Below are 20076 nucleotides of genomic sequence, written 5' to 3'. Positions count from 1 at the left end.
AACTCCGGCCCAGGGTGCCTTCCCCCCCGTCACTCGCTTGGAATACATCCCCTCCCCCCACAAGGCAGCCAAGCCTCAGAGCCAGAGGAGGGGACAATGGTCTGGGATCAAATGTCCCCAGGAACCCCCACTGCCGGCACCTCTGTGAGAGCGTGCTGTGAGAAAGCGGGGGACAACCGTGGGGGCCAGGCCAAGCCTAGCTGTGGAAAGCGGATCTTGCAGAGAAAACCAAGTCCGAAGGCTGGCAAAGCCCTCCGGTCCCAGGAAGCCCTCCCGGTCCTGACGTGTAGGCTCTGGACTAGTTCTACTTCCATCCTTGGTATCTCCCAGTGCTGGGACATTAGCACTCACCCGACCTCTCTGCGCTTCAAGGCCCTTAGAGGGACATGTGAAACAGCATGTCAGACGAATGTGAGTTCACAGATTATTAATAAGCCCCAGGGACGCCGTACCAACATCCCTCCTCTGGGCTACCACACTTTCACAGCTGCCTGGGGCTGAAGGGGGAAGTCCCTGTTGCTCTGGTTTCCAGTTTCCTTAACCCCCAGCATTTACACACACAGTCCACACATGAAAGCAGATTAAAAAGAGGAGCCTTTCCAGCTTTGGAGTAAGAGGGATGAGGGCTCATCTGGGCCCCATTGCCTCTTCGACATCTCCCGCCCCCACCTGGGAGCCCTCCCCCCTCCCCCACCCTCCCCAAATTACTCACACTCCTGGAAACATGACTGATGACTTCGGGATGAGTAAGAGGCCGAGCACGTCATGGCCCCACTGCTGGCAGGGTGAGTGAGTTCAACGCTCCCTGGAGCCGGGCCACTCCAACATGTGCTGGGAGTCCGCTCTGGGGGAAAGGGGCTGTGGGACCCTAGAGAGGAGCTAAGCTTTATTTAGCAATGAGCTAGAAGTCCTTGGACCATTCCCCCTTTTTCCAACCCCCGAGTGATGCTGGCCTTCTCAGCTCGGGGTGATTGCCCCAGTGCCTCTCTGGGAGGCCTGGACGGGGGGAGGGCAGGGGCTCTCACGGAGCTCCAGGACACTGTGTTTCTCTGACCCAAGCATCCCTGGCCTCACCCCAGCACAGCATGGCCCAGGGCAACCCTGAACTTGGCAGCCTAGCCTCCACGGCTTTGAAAGGGCCCCAATCCAGGGCCCGACCTGCAGGGTGCGTGTGTGTTGAGGGTGTGTGTGTTTACACTCTCCTGTACGCCCTAATCCAGGGTGCCAGTCAAGCAAATCTTTTCGGTCTGTTTTCCATTCCCCATGTGTCCCATTTCTGAGCATTTGGCGGAAATGGGATCACGGTAAAGGCGTGTATGAATTCAATGCGTTTTGAAATGCCTATCTTTATGTTCTTGGAGCTAAGGTGCGGGCTGAACGTGCTAACATAAGCACAACAGCACGCAAACTAGACTGTCCTGGCACTTACTAAATAGGGTTGAAGCATCAGTTTCCCCATACTTACTGTGGGCGTGGTCAGGACATGGAAGACACGGAGAGTAATGCTAGGACTCTGAAGCCCGAGGCAGCCCCACCTCAGTGTCCTCTGCAACCAGGACAAGACAGTGTCCTCACTCAGCCTCAGCTCCCCAGACAATCACTCCTGGGTGGGGAGCAGGCCTCACCCCCCGGGCTTTGCTCCATGAGGATACTGAGGCGTTGCTGGGGACCCGTCGTGACGTCCTTCAAATTGCTCAAGACAAGAGCCATGCCTTAAACGTAAGGACTTCATTAAGGTGTTTCAGGACAGAGGAACTAGAACTCCGGAGAACATATGGTGAGGATGACCTGTTTGATGAAGTCTGAGATCCTGAAGACGGGCTGGAACACAAGAAAAGCAGGCATCCTGACTGGCCGGGGCAACCCCCGCTCCCCCGCCCCCATCCCTCCCGGCCAGTCTTCTCCATTAGAAAGGATGGGTCCTCTACCCACCTACCCCCACTCTTTATTAACATTAGACTTAGTCACTCATTCTTTTTTTAAGATTTTATTTATTTATTTATTTATTTTAGAGAGAGAGTGGGGTGGAGGGCCAGAGGGGGTGGGAGAGACGGAATCTCAAGCAGACTCTGCGCTGAGGGCAGAGATTGAGCCCTGCCTCGGGCTCCATCTCACGACCCTGAGATCATGACCTGAGCCAAAATCAAGAGTCTGGATGCTTTACTGACTGAGCCACCCAGGCGCCTCATCATTAGACTTAGTCATTTAAATGTAGTTTGTTAGAAGATCCCTATTTAAAGCCAAAATACATCTTTAGCAGTAAACTCAGAGATATTTAAAAGAGATTTCTTTCTTTTCCTGTAACTCAGCTGAGACACCCTGGCCGCCGAGTGGCGGAATGGTAATCACAGTGGATTCATGACCCTTCCTCCTTAACATTGTGACTGATTTTCTGGAGGTCTACAGAGAGCCAAGGCACTTCAGTGACTTTCCTCAAGGCCACCTGGCCAAGCCTCTGCTGGGATGGCCATTGTCCCGGCCTGCAACTTCAGGATTCTGCTCTCCGCACGCCACAGGAAGGGCCTAACATTCATTCTGCTGCTCCTGGGCCATCAGAGGTAGGGGGGCTCTGCAAGGCTGCCCCATGCCTCCCTGAGGTCTCCGTGGCTCCTGAGATCCTGACCCCAGATTTAGGGGTGTACAGTTGCTCTAATTCCTTCTACACTGCCTAGGGGATTTTTCTCTAGTTTTAGAAGTGCTCTTAACTGGAAGTAGAGGGTGGGAAGGGGGAGTGGTGCTCTCTAGCGTGCTGTTTTCCCCAAACTTTATGTTTCTATTCCCCTAAGGACTTAGGTTTTCAAAACCAAAGCCAGAAAGGCCCCCCTTTTTTTCCTGCCCTGCATCTCGGGATTGCGCTCACGTCCCTTTGGCAATCAGCAAATGATTGCTTGAGCAGTGAAAAGGGCAAAGGATAAATACTGGAGGGAATGGGTTGGTATTTCAAAAACTTGCTACCCCTTAGAGGATTTTCCCTGCCTGATTTAGGGCTTGCAGTAAAGCTACAGTAATCAAGATCATGCCGTACTGGCATAAGAATGGACAATGGGATCAAGGGAAGAGTCCAGAAGTAGACCCACACACATGTGGTCAACTGATTATCAATGAAGACACCAACATCATTTGATGGGGAAAGGAAAGTCTTTTTAATTTTACATGGTGCTAAAACAACTGAATATTCATATATTTAAAAATGAGCATTGACTCTTACCTCTCATCACACTCAAAAATTATTTTGAAGAGGATTACAGACCTAACCACACAACCTAAAACTATGTAGTTTCTAACAGGGAACAAAGGAGAAATTTTTCATGACCTCAAAGAAGGCAAAATTTTCTTGAACAGGTAGCAAAATTACAAACTATTAAAAAATTGATACATTGGACTTCATCAAAAAAATTTTAAATCAAAAGACACAGTAAAAAAAAAAACAGACAAGCCAGTCTACAAAGAAACATTCACAAAATATGTATCTGACAAAGTTCTGGTATCCAAAATATATAAAGAATGCCAACAAATCAATAACAAAAAGACAAAAAAAAAAAAAAAAAGAAAGAGAGCAAAAGACTTGACCAGACATGTCACAAAAGATTGCAAGTGGCCAGTAACCAAATGAAAATTGCGCAACATCTTTGTGTTAGGAAATGTGCAATAACATTTCACACCCACTGGAATGGCTAAACTTAAAAAGAGCAACAATACCAAATGCTGGTGAGGACATAGAGAAACTAGAACTCATGCATTGTTTGTGGGAGCATAAAATGGTACAATCATTTTGGAAAACTGTTTAGCAGTTTCTTATAAAGTGAAATATACAACTACCTCATGATTCACCAATTCCATTCCTAAGAATTTATTCAAGAAACACGAAAACACATATTCACCAAAAAAATCGTCCAAAAATGACCACAGTTTTAATCATAATAGCAAAAAACTAGAAACAACCCCAATTTCCATCCGTAGGTGGGTACATAAATAAATAATGTTTTCATCATATAATGGAATACTACTCAGCAATGGAATGAATAAACTATTAGTAGATGCTACATGGCTGAATACATGTTATGTTGAAAGAAAGAGAAACACAAAGGAGTACATATGAGATGATTCCATTTTTATGAAGGTCTAGAACAGGCAAAACCAATCCATGATGATAGAAATCAGGACACTGGTTGCCTTGGGATGGGGGTGGGGAGACGGACAGAAAAGTTCTGGGGATCTAATGTTCTGGAAATCATCATCACATGGTGACTATGATTATAGTTAGCACTGAAAAATAAAAAAAGGGCAATACAGCAACTTCGTGGGTGAAGGGAACATGCTGTCACCATACTGGAGCTATGGTTACACAGGTGTGCGCATCTGTCAAAACTCGTCAGATTTTACACTTAAGATCTATGCGTCTCCCTGTAGGTAGAATACACCTCAATAAAAAAAAAAAACAGTCGCCACGGTTTGGGGAGAGGGGGAAGTGGGGAATTGTGTTTAATAGGTATGGAGTTTCAGTTCTGTAAAATGAAAAATTATGGAGATTGGTTGTACGACAATGTGGATATACTTAACACAGCTGAACTGCACATTTAAAAATGGTTACTAAGTCTGGCCACAATGGCCAACATCCTGCTCACTTTGCAGACATTCAGAAGAACGTGGAATTGGGGGAGGGGGTCTTGAATTTTCCAGAGGTTGTGACCTTGCTCTCTACTTCCATCATGGCTATACCTGTGCACTCAGCGTGACTCTCCTCCTCCCGCCCCAGCCAGGTGTCATGGTGGCAGGCACGGGAGGTGGCACCAGTGGAGTAGAGAAGTGAGAGGGCGCCATTGTGGACATGAAGGCTCTCTGTAGGGCGGCCTGGTTCTGGGGCCGAGGAACATTGTAGACCCTTTTAACTTCAGTCTCTGCCCACCTTGTGGATAGAGAGAGATGGAGCTGGAAGGTTCAGGAAGCCTCTCCCACGAGCCCATTTTCTGAGAACGGGGCCCTGCAAGCCCAGCTGGTACCCTCATACCAAGAGAAGGCCCTGCCTCAGGTGTGGAGGGGCCCAAGGAAGGAAGAAGGTGAGGGGACGTGGTGAGCCCCTGCACTGGGAGGCCTCAGCCCGCTAGCCTGGACTCCACAGATAATGCCCTACATGGTCTATGGCAAGTCTATCATCTGTTTAAAAAAAAAAAAAAAAGTGTGTAGTGCAGGAGCTAGCTCAGGGCTTTCTAGACTGAGCTCCTCAGCACAGGCTGGGACGCCCCTCTGGCTCTGCCTGTTTGGGAACCAGACTGGGGCAGGGCTTAAGGCCCAGGGGGCCAAGGAGAGCTGATCCCCCACATGTGGCTGCTGTCCAGGCCCACTGTGTGGCTGAGGAGTGATGCAGTCGGTGGAATGGGGGTGGGAGCAGCTGTGGGGCCCAGATGGGAGGAAGGCAAACAGCAAGGGCACCCTTGAGAAGCAGCGAATCATGAATCATGCTGTTCATTAACTTGAGCTAATTAAGAGGCAAGCATGAGGGCCACGGCGCTGGGCTATTTGCTAAACCCCTATTTTTACAGTCCCCGCCCCCCCTGCTGACAGGGCCCCCACCTCCTCCTCGGTCCTGAGTGCCCTGGGGCAAGTACATGTTTTGGGGGCCCTTGCCTTGTGAGAGAGGGAAAGAGAGCTGGCATTTATGAAGCATCTCCCACAGGCCAGGTCTGCGTTAAAGCTTTCACAATGGTTGTAGCATTTGCTCCTCGATACCCTGGGAAGTGGGAGTCATCACTCCCATTTTGGAGATGGGGAAATTGAGGCTCAGAATGGGGAGAAGACTTGCCCAAGTTCTCCTACTAAATTAGGCACAGCCTCTGCCCCCTCACCTCACTGAAGTCACTCTTACAAGTAAGACTGAAGATTCTTCTAGATTTTCTATTCTGACCCCTCCAATTCTGGCTGTCACCCACCCTAACGACTAACCTCCAGGTCCTTCTGATAAACCTCTTCCCTTGCTGGAGATGGAAACTCCCTCCACGGAGACAGATTTCCAGGGCTTGGCTGAAGAGTGCTCCCCAAGAGAGGGAAGGTGGGGTTTTCATCTTTCTGAAATAAATGTGAAAAATAGAGGTAAGAACAGCAACCATAGTGTGTTGCAGAGATAGATGGAAGGGTGAGCTTAGAAAGTACTAGAGCCTGAGGGGCCATTACGTCTAGAGTACCGGGACCGAGGGAGGGGTGGTGGAGACAGGGAAGAGGCACGCATGTTTTTCCACAGGCGTTTACAGCTGGGGCGACGGTGCCCACCAGCTACCCTGTGTCGGGGAGGCCGCTCAGCGGGTCTAGGCTCCGAAGAGAGATCTGGGCTGGAGCTAGACGTCAAGTGGTGCTGGCAAGAGCTCCCCCAAGGAAGGTTTGATCTCGGCACCTCAGAGCCCACCACAGGAAGCTGCGAAGCTGTTGGATGAAGGAAGTTGTAGCGGATGCCCTTGCTGGGGCCTGGGCGCTTGTGATATGGGGAAGAGAGTCCAGGGAACAACCTCTCTTCCAGGCCCCACCCTGTGCCGCGCCGAAGTCTGGGGCTTCCAGAGTCTCACCCAGGGCTGCTAGACCACCTGAGATTCGGGAGCTCTTTTTTTTTTTTTTTTTTTTTAAACCACTGCAGCTCCTCAGGCCAGCCTGCCCTTGTCTTCCCCGCAGCCTTCCCTTCGAGGCCTCTGATTCCCCAAGCCCATTTCTAAACTGGAAACCTCCCAGCAAACAGCAGGACCCGGAAGGTAGGACTGCAGGTGCATGCACAGGTAGGTCAGCCGAGGTTCTCCTCGGACCCACTCCCACACGCCCACCAAACTAATCTGTGCCAAAAGGCACAGGAGATCGGAGTCTGGAAAACAGCCAAGTGTCCCCTGACTCAATGGCAAACGGACAGCACCTTGAGTTCACTTGGCTGTTCCTTGGAGGATTGATTTGGTCCAGAAGTCCTTGAGCCGCCAGAGAGCTTAGGTGACAGCCCTGTGCGGGGAAACCAGGCAGGCCCAGGAAGCCCTCTCTCCTGCCAAAAGGGCTCAGCCCTGGAATGGACAGGGCGGCTGAGCTGCAGCTGTGTTTGCACAGAGAGCCAGAGGTGTGGGGGATGGCCAAGGCCTGAGGCCTGCCTGCCCACGAGTCCCCGGTGACCGCAGAAGCCCCTTGCTTTCGAAAATCCCAGGGAAGGGGTTAGCTGGGGGAGACAAGAACCCAGCTATGATTCTGGCATATTCTACCCCCTCTGCAATGGGCTGGAAACCCTACAAACTTGCATTCCTTTTCCTAATACAATAGATTTGGGGGTTAAAAAGCATTAGCGTGATGTCTTTTAAATATTTAGAAATATTCCCCACCCCTACCACCAAAGATGAGTATTTGTTTTTTAAAAATAAACACTTGGCAAAGATGTCATGTGGTGCCCCTCACACAGGTGACTGTTGTGCAAGCCAGCCCGCCCACCGGCCGTGGGTGGGGACCTGCCTACAGCTGTCGCCCAGCTCCTAACAACTCCTCGGGGCACACCCTGCTCATTAGGCCCCAGCCACGCCCAGCCGCCCAGACTCCTGGTTGAACCAGAATGCCAGGAGCGGGCGGTGGCTCCTTGAACCCTGAACAATGGGCTGTGAGCAGTTAATCCAGGCCCACGGCCCGAGAGCTGGGTGCTGGAGCTCAGGGGCTCCCTCAGCTATGCCCAGGACGGGCCCATGGGGCCTCCACCCTGGCTGGGCTCCCGTCTCCTTGGGGGCCAGGGAGCAGCAGGGGCCCCCAGCGGGAGCCAGGCAGAGCTCTAGGCAGTAAAAATAGACCTGTGTTTAGAGGCTGCCTCCCTCAGTGGAGGGCTGAGCCTGCAGACATTATCTCACTCCTGCTCAATGTCCCCCCAGGCAGGTAAGGGATGGGACTTGTTCCTGCTTTATAGCTGGGGAGCCCAAGCAGAGAGGATGGGCAGGCAGAGAGAAGAGGCCTCCCCGGCACAGCCTAGCCTGCCTGGAATGTGGCCCCAGCTGGGCAAATGCCCCTGCAGGCCCATCTTCCTGACCCCCTGTGATAGGTGCTGCCCCCTGGGGGTAGGGATGTGCCCCCCGAAACAGGCTGACTGGCCCCCAGCCGCACCTCAGCTTGCACCCCCCCAGATAACGCAGACCTGGCTCCCCTTCCTCCAGGGTCCCACCCCCCGCCTTGTTTGTAGCCCGGCCGCCCTCGGGGCACTGTGTGGCATGAGGAAGGACGGGGCTGCCCAGCGTGGCCCCACCTGGGAAGTACATCTCACGGGTGCTTCTGCTAACTCAGGATAAACCGGATTGGGGTTAGGCAGGTGGCAACATGCTGCTATTTGTGGAGGCTCCTGGCCTTTATGCTCCCATGACACCGGGAGGGTGAGGGCAGCAGCCACTGCCCAGCCACGGACTCGGGCCTGCCGGGGAGCCCAGATGGAGTCGCAGGCCACAGGCTGGAGGCCCAGAGTCTGTCCGGAGCCACGGGAGCTGCCAGGAGAGAGCCCTAGCCTGGAACACAGGAAACCCCAACACAACAAACACAGAAAACCCAACCCGGCCACTACCCGCCTGGGGCAGACTTCCCCTCCTGGGGCCTCATCTGTCCAATGAGGGGGTTGGATTAAATGAGATCCTCTCACTTCATAATTCCTCCACTGTCATTAGGCTGTGTTCCCTGACTCTCTGTCCCTCCATTGCTTCTCTTAATAAAACCCATTCAAGTTGGGGAATTAGAATTAACCTCTGTCTCAATTAAAGGCCAGGCAGGGAGTGATGGCAGAGGCTGGGCAGGTGCAGCCCTGGGCAGGCAGCCCTGGGGCCTCCTGAGAAGAGTGGAGAGCCGACTGCAAGCCCAGGGACCCTGCCTCATACCTCCTGCCCAGTCCCGACCCCAAACCTTGACTTTGTGAGGCTTACCCACTCTCCCCAGGTCTCCAAAGCCTGGGCTAAGGCACTTGGGCCAGAGTCCTCCCTGGAGATGTGAGAGCACAGAGGCCCTGCAGGGGTCATGCAGGATGGGGGCCATGAGTCCTCAGTAGAGAGCCCCTCGAGGTACCAAGGACCAGCCATAGGGCTTGAGGAAAAGTCAGAAGTCCTCTTAAAACCAACTCTGCTCCTGACATTCCTCCACTAGGAAGGCCCAGATCAAAGCACCTCCAGGCTCTGGAGGCCCTTTTACCTACCCCTTGAGTTGGCTAATCATTTGTAGAGGGTGTTTTGGTTGACAAAGCATTTTCCTAGATGTGGTGTCATTTGATCTTCATAGCAACACAATGAAATATTTTCTGATTTTACAGAAGGCAAAACTAAAGCTCAGAGTTTAAGCAAGTTGCTTAAAGGATCCCAACCAGGAAGTGGAAGAAAGAGGACTGGGAGCCTGGTGGTCAAGTTCCAAGAACAGTGCTATTTCTAGGACACCATGTCCTTCTCTCCAGGCCCTAGGGACCCAGAAACCTTCCACTGGGACTCAGACAATAGGCTAAGGTTCTCCCAGCTAGCAAGGCTACATGTCTGTTATGTGTCTGCAGTCCAAAGGGCCCAGAGAACCGCCCTCCCGCTGCCCTGGGCCCTTGCCCAGGTCCATTGAGAAGGACAGTACTGCAGTTTCTCTGTAGCAGGTCTGAAACTCAGGGCAAACATTCCCCGAGGTTTGAAAGGATTGGATTTTTCTCCTGCTAAATCCTGTGATATTCTTTCTTAGAGGAAGTGACCCGGCAGCTGCCTTCAAATCTCTGAAAAGCCATGAAAACAGGGAATGGCCATCTTCTATGGGGACCGTGGACAGAGGATCAGGAAACAGATGGAACACAGCGTAAGGAAGGACCACGTAAAGATGAACTCCCAGGCCATGAGAACTGCCTGGAGATGTAACTGGCTGCTTTGTAAGGTGGTAAGGTCCCCGTCACTGGAGGAGTTCACACAAAGACTAAGTAACCATTCTTTCCTGAAAATGTTATATAGGAAACTCAACCCCTAGAGTGCTAAGTGGGAAGAATGGACTACAAGATATTGACACTTCTTCATACCAAGAGCCTATGACAAAGTGAGAATTATTTCAGCTTCTGTTTGCACCTCAGAGTCCCCCGTATGAGCACCATATTGGATCAAGACAGAGTTTTTGCTGAGTGTCTCTATTGCTTCCTGTGATAGACTGAGATGGAATGGAGGGAAGGGGTCAAGAGGTAGGGATGGGGGTGAGTATGGTAGCCCCCAAACCATAGCAAGGTCTGACATGGGAAGGTTCTTCTGGAGCTCCATGCTCTAAGGGCTGAGTGTGTTGAGGCCATCATTATTTGGCCTCCCTTGAGGTAACTGGGGCATTCCCATTGATTTGGGCAGCTAGCCACATATCTGCCTAAGCCCATGGCAGCTGTCCCCTTTGCCACAGTGACCAAAATGACTTATCGGGTCAGGTCAAGACAAGCCCTGCCTTGGCCATGAGTGTTGGCCAGCTACCTATGTCCAGGAGATAGCTGGCTGAGTCATCGGCCATTTCTTTGCAGCTGGCCTGGATCTTTCACATTAAGGAAGAGTTCTCTTGGGACAACTGAGTACCTGGAATCTGGAATGTGGACTTGCAGGTGGAGAGGTTTGGCACTAGCATCCCAGGACTATCCATGGGATACCCCAAACTACAAAACTGTCTGCCACAGCTCCCTGAGGGTTAGGAGACACCAGACCATCCCCCTCCTCCAGAAAGTCTCATAGGATTGTGCTCAGTTGATGAATAGAAGGCGGTATACCTTCCCACCCCCACCATCTTCTATGGACACCTACCTCCTGCTTGGTTCTTGGTTTTTGGTTTTTCCCTGGAAGCTTGTACTGCCAACCTGGAGAGGTTGGGGATAGGGGCACCCAGGCTTGGCCCAGCCTGGCCCATGTTCTTCTAGGAGTCCCAGGAGCTGCTCCCACTCATTTCTTCAATCAGTCAATGTTTACTGAGCACTCATGCACCGCAAACCAAAAAGAACAATCACCTCATAGAAAAATGGGCAAAGTATACGAACAGGCAATTGCCAGGCCTGGCCTTGCACTGATTTGCTGGGTAAATTTGGGCAAGTAACTTAACCATTCTGTGACTGTTACCTATCTGTAAAATTAGGATAATAATGGTTCCAATTCACTGGGTTACTGTGGAAAGTGAATGGGATCATCCACACGTTATGTGTGGAACTGTGTTCCTCACAAATTCATATGTTGAAGCCTAACCCCTAGTCCTTCAGAATTTCAAGTTATTTGGAGCTAGAGCCTTTGAAGGGGTAAGTAAGGTAAAATGGGGCCATTAGAGTAGGACCCTAGTCCAATCTGACTGACCAGTATCCTTAGAAACAGAGGAAGAGACAAAAAGATGGGCACACGGAGAGAAGACCGTGTGAAGCTGTAACAAGACGGCCACCTGCCAGCCAAGGAGAGAGGCTTCAGGAGAAACGAACCCTGTGGGCACCCTGATCTTGGACTCAGGCTCCGGAACTGTGAGAAAATACATTTCTGTTGCTTAAGCCCCCCAGCAGCCCTCGCAGATGAATACAGCGCATCAAGCACTAGAAGAGCATCTGGCGTATAGTACACACTCAGTAAGTACCAGTTACTGCCATAAATATTACTGTTTATCTCAGCTGTATACACACCACATGAGTTTCCTATTGCTGCTGTAACAACCACAAACTTATTGGCTTAAGATAGCACATTTATATTATCTCGCGGTTCTGTAGGTCAAAAATCCCCTTGGGCTAAAACCAAGGGTTCTGCAGTTCCTTCTGGAGGCTCCAGAGAAGAATCCATTTCCTTGCCTTCTCCAGCTTCTAGAAGACACCTGTCTTCCTTGTCTGGGTCCTTTTCTTCCCCTTTAAAGCCAACAGTGTAGCATCTTCAAATCTATCTTTCTCTGACCCTCTTGCCTCCCTCTTATAAAGACCCCTATGATTATATGGGGACCACCCAGATGATCCAGGATAACCTTCTTGTCTCAAGGTCCTCAACTTAATCACATCTGCAAAGTCCCTTTTACCACAGAAGGTCACATATTCACAGATTTGGGGGATTCGAACACTTACGTCTTAGGGAGAAGGGGCATTATTCTGCCTACCACACATACAATCTATCATTAAGTGACAAAGGAAGCCACGGAACAATGCATAATAGGTTAATCTCATTTATGTAAGAAGATACTAAATCAATTTATACAGACAGAAACTCAAACTATTGACTGTGAGAAATTCTGGGGAGGAACTCGGGGTTTCTACATTTGGGGTATTCTTTTTTTTTACAGTATGCACATATTCATGCATTACTTGTGGAATTTTTAGAAATTTTAAATAATTCGAAGAAAAAAGGAAGAAATGTGAACTCATCCTTGTGGAGCCGGGTCTAGAGACATCAAACAAATTCACAGCATCAAAACCTCTCGGTAAGTGTTCTGAGAAGTGTGAGCAGAGCACGCAGCAGCTGGGGTGGGGCCCTCACTGCCTGAAGTGACACCTTTGCTGAGTTCTGAAGAAAGAGAAGAAGTTTCCCAGGTAGAGAGGACAGAGAGGGGTGTCATGACAATGGGCCTAAAGGGGCACGACTTGGCCACATGGCTGAGGCCAGGCCCATGGAGAGGCGATGGGCAAAAGGCAAGGAAGCTCGCACCTGCTGAGCCCCGAGCTGCCGGGTCCTGAGCTGAGTGGTGTTGTGGGCATGTCCTCATTGGATGGAAGGGAACCAAGTCTGTGTATGTTGATGGAAGAGAGGGTCTGAACTGGATGGGAAAGGGCACGGGAGAAGGTGGCGGGCAGCTGGGCAGGGTCTGCTCCTGGAGTGCCTGACGCAGCCAAGGAGGGGTGAAGGTAGGGCCAGTGCTGGAGGCAATACTTCCCTCACCCCACACCCCACTTCTAGGGGCCCCATTCACAGCCTCAGCCCCCAGGCAGGTGCAAGTCGCAGGTCAAGGTCTCAGGCAGCCTCTCCAGGTGCTGAGGGTGCTTCCAGGCCTGAGCCCAGACCTGCTGCCTCGGGGCTGACTCTAGATCTCCACGTGGTGCCCGAGGCAGCTGGCCACAGACCTGGCCTGGGCCATCCCGGCAGCAAGGTGACCACACTAAACCATTTCTTGTCATCCTTTGGGGCTGCTCTCACAAAACGTCACAGGTAGGTGGCTTATGAACAACAGAATTTCTTTCTCATACTTCTAGAGGCCGGAAGTCTAAGATCAGGGTGTCAGCGTGCCTGGGTGAGGGTCCCTCTCTAGGTTGCAGACTGCTGACGTCTTATTGTGCCTTCACATGTGGAAAGGGGGTGACGGGGATCTCTGGGGACCCTTTTATAAAGGCACGAATCCCATTCATGACCTCATCACCTCCCAATGGCCCCAATTCCTAATACCACACCTTGGCGGTTAGACTTCAACATATGAAGTGGTGGGGGAACACTGATATTCAGATCACAGCACCCCTGAAGGGTTCCCAAGCGGGATGAGGCTGAGTCTGCAGGCAGAGGGGGCCCAACCTGTGGCCTTCTACCCCGTGGGCTTGTCCTGACCTGCAAAGCGAACACAGCCATGTCCCGAAGATGTCACTGCAGACGTGACAGGAGGCACCCATCAGCGGCCAAGGGGAGAAGTGATGGGGTGCGTGGGACCAGATGAGGCGGTGGCCAGGGGCATGCTGGCCCAGATGATGGGCTCAAAGCTCTGCTCTGCCAGTTTCAAGCTGTGTGACTTGGACAAGTTACTTAACCTTTCTGGGTCTCAATCTCCCCACCTCTACGGTGGGGTAATGACAGTATCTGCCTCATAGACGACTGTCTATGAAGTTCCTGGAACAGAGGGAACATATGGAGGTCTGCTGCTTAAGGGCCAGTGGTCATTTCTGTGGACTCCCCATGATGTCCCAGCTGGGCCTAGCAGGCAACGGGTCCCTTTGGGGTCTCCGCACTACCATGTCTCTACCCTCAACCAGCCCCTTGCTCACACCTGCTCCTGGGGCCCATGGGGTGGCCCAGGGAAGGGAAAGGAGTGCTGGCTCTAGGGGTGGGGAGTGGCCCTGGGGTGGGAGGAGAAGGGGGAAGCAGGGGTTCCAGAGTAGCAGAGACCCCAGCGGGGAGGTTTGCCCGGGGCAAAGACTGTTGCTCAGCAAATGGCTGGCTTTGGGGTGTTAGAGAAAGCTTTACGGGAGCTCTGTTTCACAGCGCTGAGGTGTCTGTCATGGTCTCTGGGGCTATTGTGAAAAGTTCCAAACAGAATTCTTAAGTCACTTTAACCGGAGAGAAGATCTGTGTGCCAGGCAGCACTTTGGGGAAGGCGGGGATCAGTGTCAGCAAGTCAGGGAAATGCTGAGGAGTCTGGGTCCCCTCGGGGAGGTCTCTGGCTTTGGGACATTAAAAGCGCTCAAGGAGAGGAGAGGCGTGCTGACGCCTTGGAGCGCGGCTACCTCCCACAGGAGGCCCTCCTCGCACAGAGCGGAGAGGGGCAGAGCCTCAGCACAGAGGCGCTCAACAAAACCACCTGGTGTGCAAGTCGGGGCAGAGCTGGGAAACAGCAGCACCCGTGGTTTCCTAATTCCATTGCCCAATGAGAGTGAGGGGCATCGTTCAGGTGTGAAATGCAGGCTATCAGTTCACCCATGGGTTAGGGATTCTCAGAAAAGGCTTGACCAAGGCAGGGGTGGAAATGATTGCAGAGGAAGCTCGGGCCTGCCGCAGACTAGCTGCGTCGCCTTGAATGACTTGCTTCTCTCTGGGCTCCCCCTCCCTCGTGCTGTAATAAGGAAGGACGGCTGCATAACGACATAGTTAATCATGATGCAGGGATCACTACGTCTGAGTCACCTTATGCGTGTTATCTCACACAGCCCTTCCAACCCTGGGCAGTAGGTAGCTGCAGCCTCATTTTGCAGATGAGAAATGGAAGTCTGGGGAGGTTAAGTAACTTGTCCAAGGCCATTCAGCTAATGAGAGACCCGGCGCGGGCTGAAAGCCCAGAACAGCCGCTAACGCCACGCTGGATCCCTCTGGGTCAGCTCTGCACCCCATCCTCTGCGTGAAAAATCAGGGGAAGCGACCTGGGTGTCGTTGTGCTCCACCCCAGTGCTGGCCAGAGAGGCCACGAGGGCCGGGCTCTGCACCAGGAGGACAGGAACCGGGAGGGGATGGCCCCAGACCGCCACCAGGTCCCCGGAGCGTGAGAGGCAGAGGCGAGAGCCCCGGCACCCTCACTACACGCACGCTTCGTTCTGTGCTCACACGCCTGAGAAAGGGCACTGCCTTGAGTTTACCCTGAGCTCCTCTTTCCAAGAACCCACACACATCCTTTACACGGCAGCTTCTCAGTCTTCCACTTAAGACGATAATAACTTCCATGGAAACCTCTCCAAAAGACGTTTCCAGCCAGGGCTCAGGACCATCTCAGGCAGGGGATGTCATCACCATCATCATCATCATTTTCACAGTCCACCGAGGCAGAGAGGTGGCCAAGAGCAGGGCCTCTGTGTCACTGTTAGCTCTGCAAAGACCAGCTGGGTGGCCTTGGACAAGTCACCCATCTGTGCGCCTAAGCTTCCCCACCTATAGCCTGGGGATGGTTAGAAGGACTAAACGCAGAGCGGATGGGCAGAGCGAGCACTCAACAATGAGAGCTTGTTCATTCTTTTCCAGGTCCCTTTTTCAAATAAACGATTGTTTTAGAGCAGTTTTAGGTTCACGGCAAAACTGAGAGGAACACGCAGAGATTTGCCATATAGCCCATGGCCCCACACACGCACAACCTCCCCAACTGTCCACACCCCCGACCAGAGCAGCACAGCTGACCACGAACCTGCGTCCGTCACGTCAGCCCACAGACAACACGTCATTGTCACCCAAAGCCCATAGTTTACTTTAAGGTTCACTCTTGCTGTCGCAGGTTCTGTGGGTTTGGATGAAGGTAGATGCCATGTCTCTCCGTCATTATAGCGTCACACAGAGTAGCTTCACCGCCTAGAAAGCCTCTGTGCTCCGCCTAGTCAGCCCTCCCTCCCCTCTAACCCTTGGCAACCCGTGATCTTTCTACTGTCTCCATAGTTTTGCCTTTTCCAGAAAGTCATGTAGTTGGAATCATACAGTATCGTAGCCTTTTCAGTTTGTTTTTTTTTTTTTTCACAGAGGAAGAGGCATTTAAGGTTCTTCCGTGTTTCTTCATGGCTGGGTAGCTCATTTCTTTAGTGCTGAATGATATTCCATTGTCTGGATGGACCATGGTTTAGTTTTCCATCCATCAACTGAAGGACATCTTGGTTGGCAGTTATGAATAAAGCAGCTGTAAACATCTGTGTGCAGGGTTTTCAACTCATTCGGGTAAAAATACCTGGGAGCACTCTTGTGGGTTCATAAAGAGAATGTTTCGTCTTGTGAGAGGCTGTCAAACTGTCTTCCAAAGTAGCCGTGCCATTTTGCACGCGCACCAGCAGCAACTGTGGCTTTTATTTTTATTCAGAAATTAAAGGTGTCTTCCTTAAGATTACACAGCCATTAGTTAGCAGAACAGGGACCAAAAAGCAATCCTTCTGGTTCTGCACTGTGGGCGGTTTCCCTTTGACAACATTGCCCGTCAGCTAGACAAGCCGATCTCCTGCCCTCACAAACACATTCACACTTACTCACCATTGCTTTTGAAACCTGATTCTTGGTGCGGATGTATCCCAAAGGATTCCTCTTCTGCCCCGTCCAGGAAAGCCCACCGTCTGTCTGGTTCCTGTATCTGAGAGGCTTGTGGTGCTCCTGCCCCAGGCCCAGGTGCATACAATGGCCGGTGTCCAGGTGTTCCAAGCTTACCTGTACCTGGAGGAGAACAGGTGGCTCTGAGAAGCCCTTCCTCCTCTCAGAGCCGACCCAGCCAGCCCCAGAGTCCTAGAAGTCACCGCGCCCTCATCAGGGACTGGCAGAGGAAAAGAAATGGCCCCCACACCCACCCCACAGTCCAACTCCAAGGCTGCCTGTTCTTCCTTCCTTCCAGAGGTGAAATTCACATAATGTAATCAATCATTTTAAAAGTGTACAACTCAGTGGCATTCAGTACATTCACGATGTTGTGCCACCACCACCTCTACCTAGTTTTTAAAACATTTTCATCACCCGCCCAAAGAAAACCCCACACCCACTAAGTCGTCACTCCCCCTTCTTCCTTCTCCCTAGCTCCTGGCAACCACCAACCATTTGCCTCTTTGGGGCTACCTATTCTGGTCATGGAATAAACAGAATCTGTGTCCGGTTCCACACACGCTTCTCAGACCACACTTTCTGTAACTTCCTGGGGAAGGAGGAGCAGAGACCTCTCTCGCTGCCTTTGCCTCTGACCCTGCCCCCCTGCCCACAGTGTCTTTGATCCAGTCAATCCATTCTATTTCTTTCTCTTTTATTTGTCATGAGCAAAGGACTTGTGACGGTTCCTAAATTCATTCAACAAATAGTTCATGAGCTAGCAGGGGGGACAGGGAAACAGTCATTAAAACAGTGTGATCAGGCAATGCTATGGATTTTTCAGAGAGGCAGGGGAGACCGTATGGAACCCAGGCTCAGGGTGAGGGTGGTCAGGGAAGAGAACAATGACGCTGGGGCCCCCATCTGTCTTGTTGTCCTGTTTCCTCAGGACTTAGTACAGTTCCTGGCACATAGAACAGGATGAACGAACAAATCAATCAACCAATTAATGCAGCTCTCAGATAAGAGCTGAAGGATGAATACAAATGGGCTTAGCGTATCTGAAGCCTCTTAGGCAAAGGTTCCCCAGCTTTGTACACTGAGAGACAGCTCGGTCTAGATGGATGTGGAAGGGAAGGGGGAAGCGGGTAGGAGGAGACGAGGCCAGAGCAGGCAGGGCCCTGGAAGCTACACGAAGGAGCTTGACTTTCACCTCAGTGCAAAGAGGAAGGCTTTTAAGCAGATTCGCATTCTAGAAACTCATCTTTCTAATCCAGATTAGAGATGATGGTGATCTGATGATGTGCCAAGAGGACAGAACAGACATCATTCTTGTCCTCCTCCGGCTGATGTTTCCATGGGAAACAGAGGTACTTAATATATCATTAAAATAATTAATTCAGTAGTCACAAGGGCACAAGGTGTTCTGAGGGATGTCCTGAAGACAGTGACTTTTAGATGGAAACCTGAGAAATGAACAAGATTTGGTTAATTAAAGAAAGGCACAGAGCTTTCCAAACTACAAGAAAGCTTTTAGAAAGGTCCTGAGCAAAATGTGCTAAAGGAACTGAGAAAAGTCTAGTGTGACTGCTATACACGGTGTGAGGCTGGGAGTTTGATCAGATGGGGTCGGGAGACACATGGGGCTCAGACCCCAAAGAACACTTTTACACATTTTGGACTTACCCTAAGTCAAATAGGAAGTCTTGAATGATGTAAGCAGGATCCGATTTTGAAAAATGGAATAACTGCATTTCTCTTTTGTGTGGCTGTGCACGTGACCTTCTTCCTGGTCACTGCAATCATTGCTTGCTTTGGAAGTGAAGTTAGGATTAGCAAAGAAAAAAAATGTGAAGGAGATAAGTACTACTTAGCTTCTGACATCGAAAATAGAATTTTTTCAGCCAGACAGTAGTCCTGAAAGACAGTCATTTGTTAAGAAATAGGGTATTCTGGATGTCTTGAACTTCCTCTTTAAGATATCAAGAAGCCAGCCTGACAGAATCAATGGCAGAGCTTTACTTCAGGAAGAAAACAGAGGAGAAAGCCCTGCTCTTAGGTCTGGAGGATACTGGGGAGGAGGCGAGAGAGGAAGCAAGTGCGGAAGGAAGTCAGGTGTCTGTCCTAATCGCCCATCTTCCATTTAAAGTCCCAAGCAGAGGTGCGTTAGATTGGGGGCGGGAGGAGGCTATTTCTGTACGCATCTAGAGGTCTTCACATCAAAGTAAACTTCCGTGTGGTTAGGCATAAGGAAGGTTTGAATTTAACCTTATCTGTTGTGGTTATGAGTTCAAGTCCCACGTAGGGTGAACTTAATCTTCTCAAGCCATCCTGGGCTCCCATGTTACAATGATGGCTACACTAGATCTTTTGCTGTGGGTTTTATACGTATAAGAAACTAACCAGAAGCAGATAGTTTGAAAGTCTAAGGTTTAAAAAAAAAATGCATTGAACAAGTATTCTCTACGGCCTGTTTTTTAACAGCTAGTTCTAATACAATCCCTGGGTCCCAGAACCTATAGCAGCAGCAAGTAAACTGTGAACTGTCTGAGGCTCCCAATGCCCATTTCAATCAAGCATAACTGTGGGGGATGATGGACCAGGAAGAACCTTCCAGAAGGAAAAGCCCGGAGACAGACAATGGACAGAAGAAGTCTTCCCAGAAAACAGAACAGGGTCTGCCAGAGGGGCTAACCAAACCTTTTACTCCACTGCCCAAGAGGGAGGTCTTTATTCCTTCAGCCTGTTAGCAATGGATCATTTTTAAGAACCAGTGCCTCATGTGCTCCCTTTTCTGAACGGTGGTCTTTACTGCAATTACCACGTTCCCATTCCACCTGGTAGAGCTACACCTGAAGCCCATGGAGAGGACTGACATCCCCTAATAATCCTGAGCCTTGATCTGTGTGAGGTTTGGGGGTTGTCTCCCCTGAGGAGGGAAGGGGATAATTCAATACATGGGAAGAGGGGAGCACATGAATTTTTGGGTGGCCCAAGGGCTGGATATGGCAGAGACTGCTGATTGCTTTCTCCAGTATCCATTCTCCCCTTCTTCCTCCCCAACATAACCCCCAGTTTTATTACTAAGATTGTATTTAAGATTGTACTTCTCAGACTCCCTTGCAGCTAGCTCTGGCCTTAGGAGTAAGTTCAAGCTAATAAAATAGAAACAGAAGTGTCATAAGGTTTCTCAAGGAAGGAGTCAAAATAAAAGTGGGGGGGGGGCGGCGCCTAGGGGCCTCAGTCGATTAAGCTTCTGACTCTTGATTTTGGTTCAGGTCGTGATCTCAGCTGGGCATGGAGCCTGCTTGGGATTTTCTCTCTCCCTCTGCCTCCCACCCCTGCTCACATGCTTATTCTCAAAAAAATGGGGGGAGGAATTAAGGGGGTAAGAGATGCCCCTCTTTATCCCTCCATATTGCTTCTTGGAAAACAAATGTAATGG

General features: G+C 50.9%; 1 long non-coding RNA gene across 1 annotated transcript; it reads right to left on the bottom strand.

The window, feature by feature from the left end:
- Positions 1 to 3123: 3123 nt before the first annotated feature.
- On the bottom strand, positions 3124 to 17248 carry LOC103671622. Its single transcript, XR_570984.2, has 3 exons — positions 16596 to 17248; positions 5941 to 6063; positions 3124 to 4906 (listed from the first exon to the last, which is right to left on the bottom strand). It is a non-coding gene; the product is annotated as an uncharacterized LOC103671622 (long non-coding RNA).
- Between the last annotated feature and the right edge of the window lie 2828 nt (positions 17249 to 20076).

Source organism: Ursus maritimus, unplaced genomic scaffold (assembly GCF_017311325.1).
Source record: "Ursus maritimus isolate PB19 unplaced genomic scaffold, ASM1731132v1 scaffold_6, whole genome shotgun sequence".
Lineage (NCBI taxonomy): Eukaryota > Metazoa > Chordata > Mammalia > Carnivora > Ursidae > Ursus > Ursus maritimus.
The sequence above is the reverse complement of the archived record's forward strand: the minus strand, read 5'-3'. Positions and strand labels throughout refer to the sequence as shown.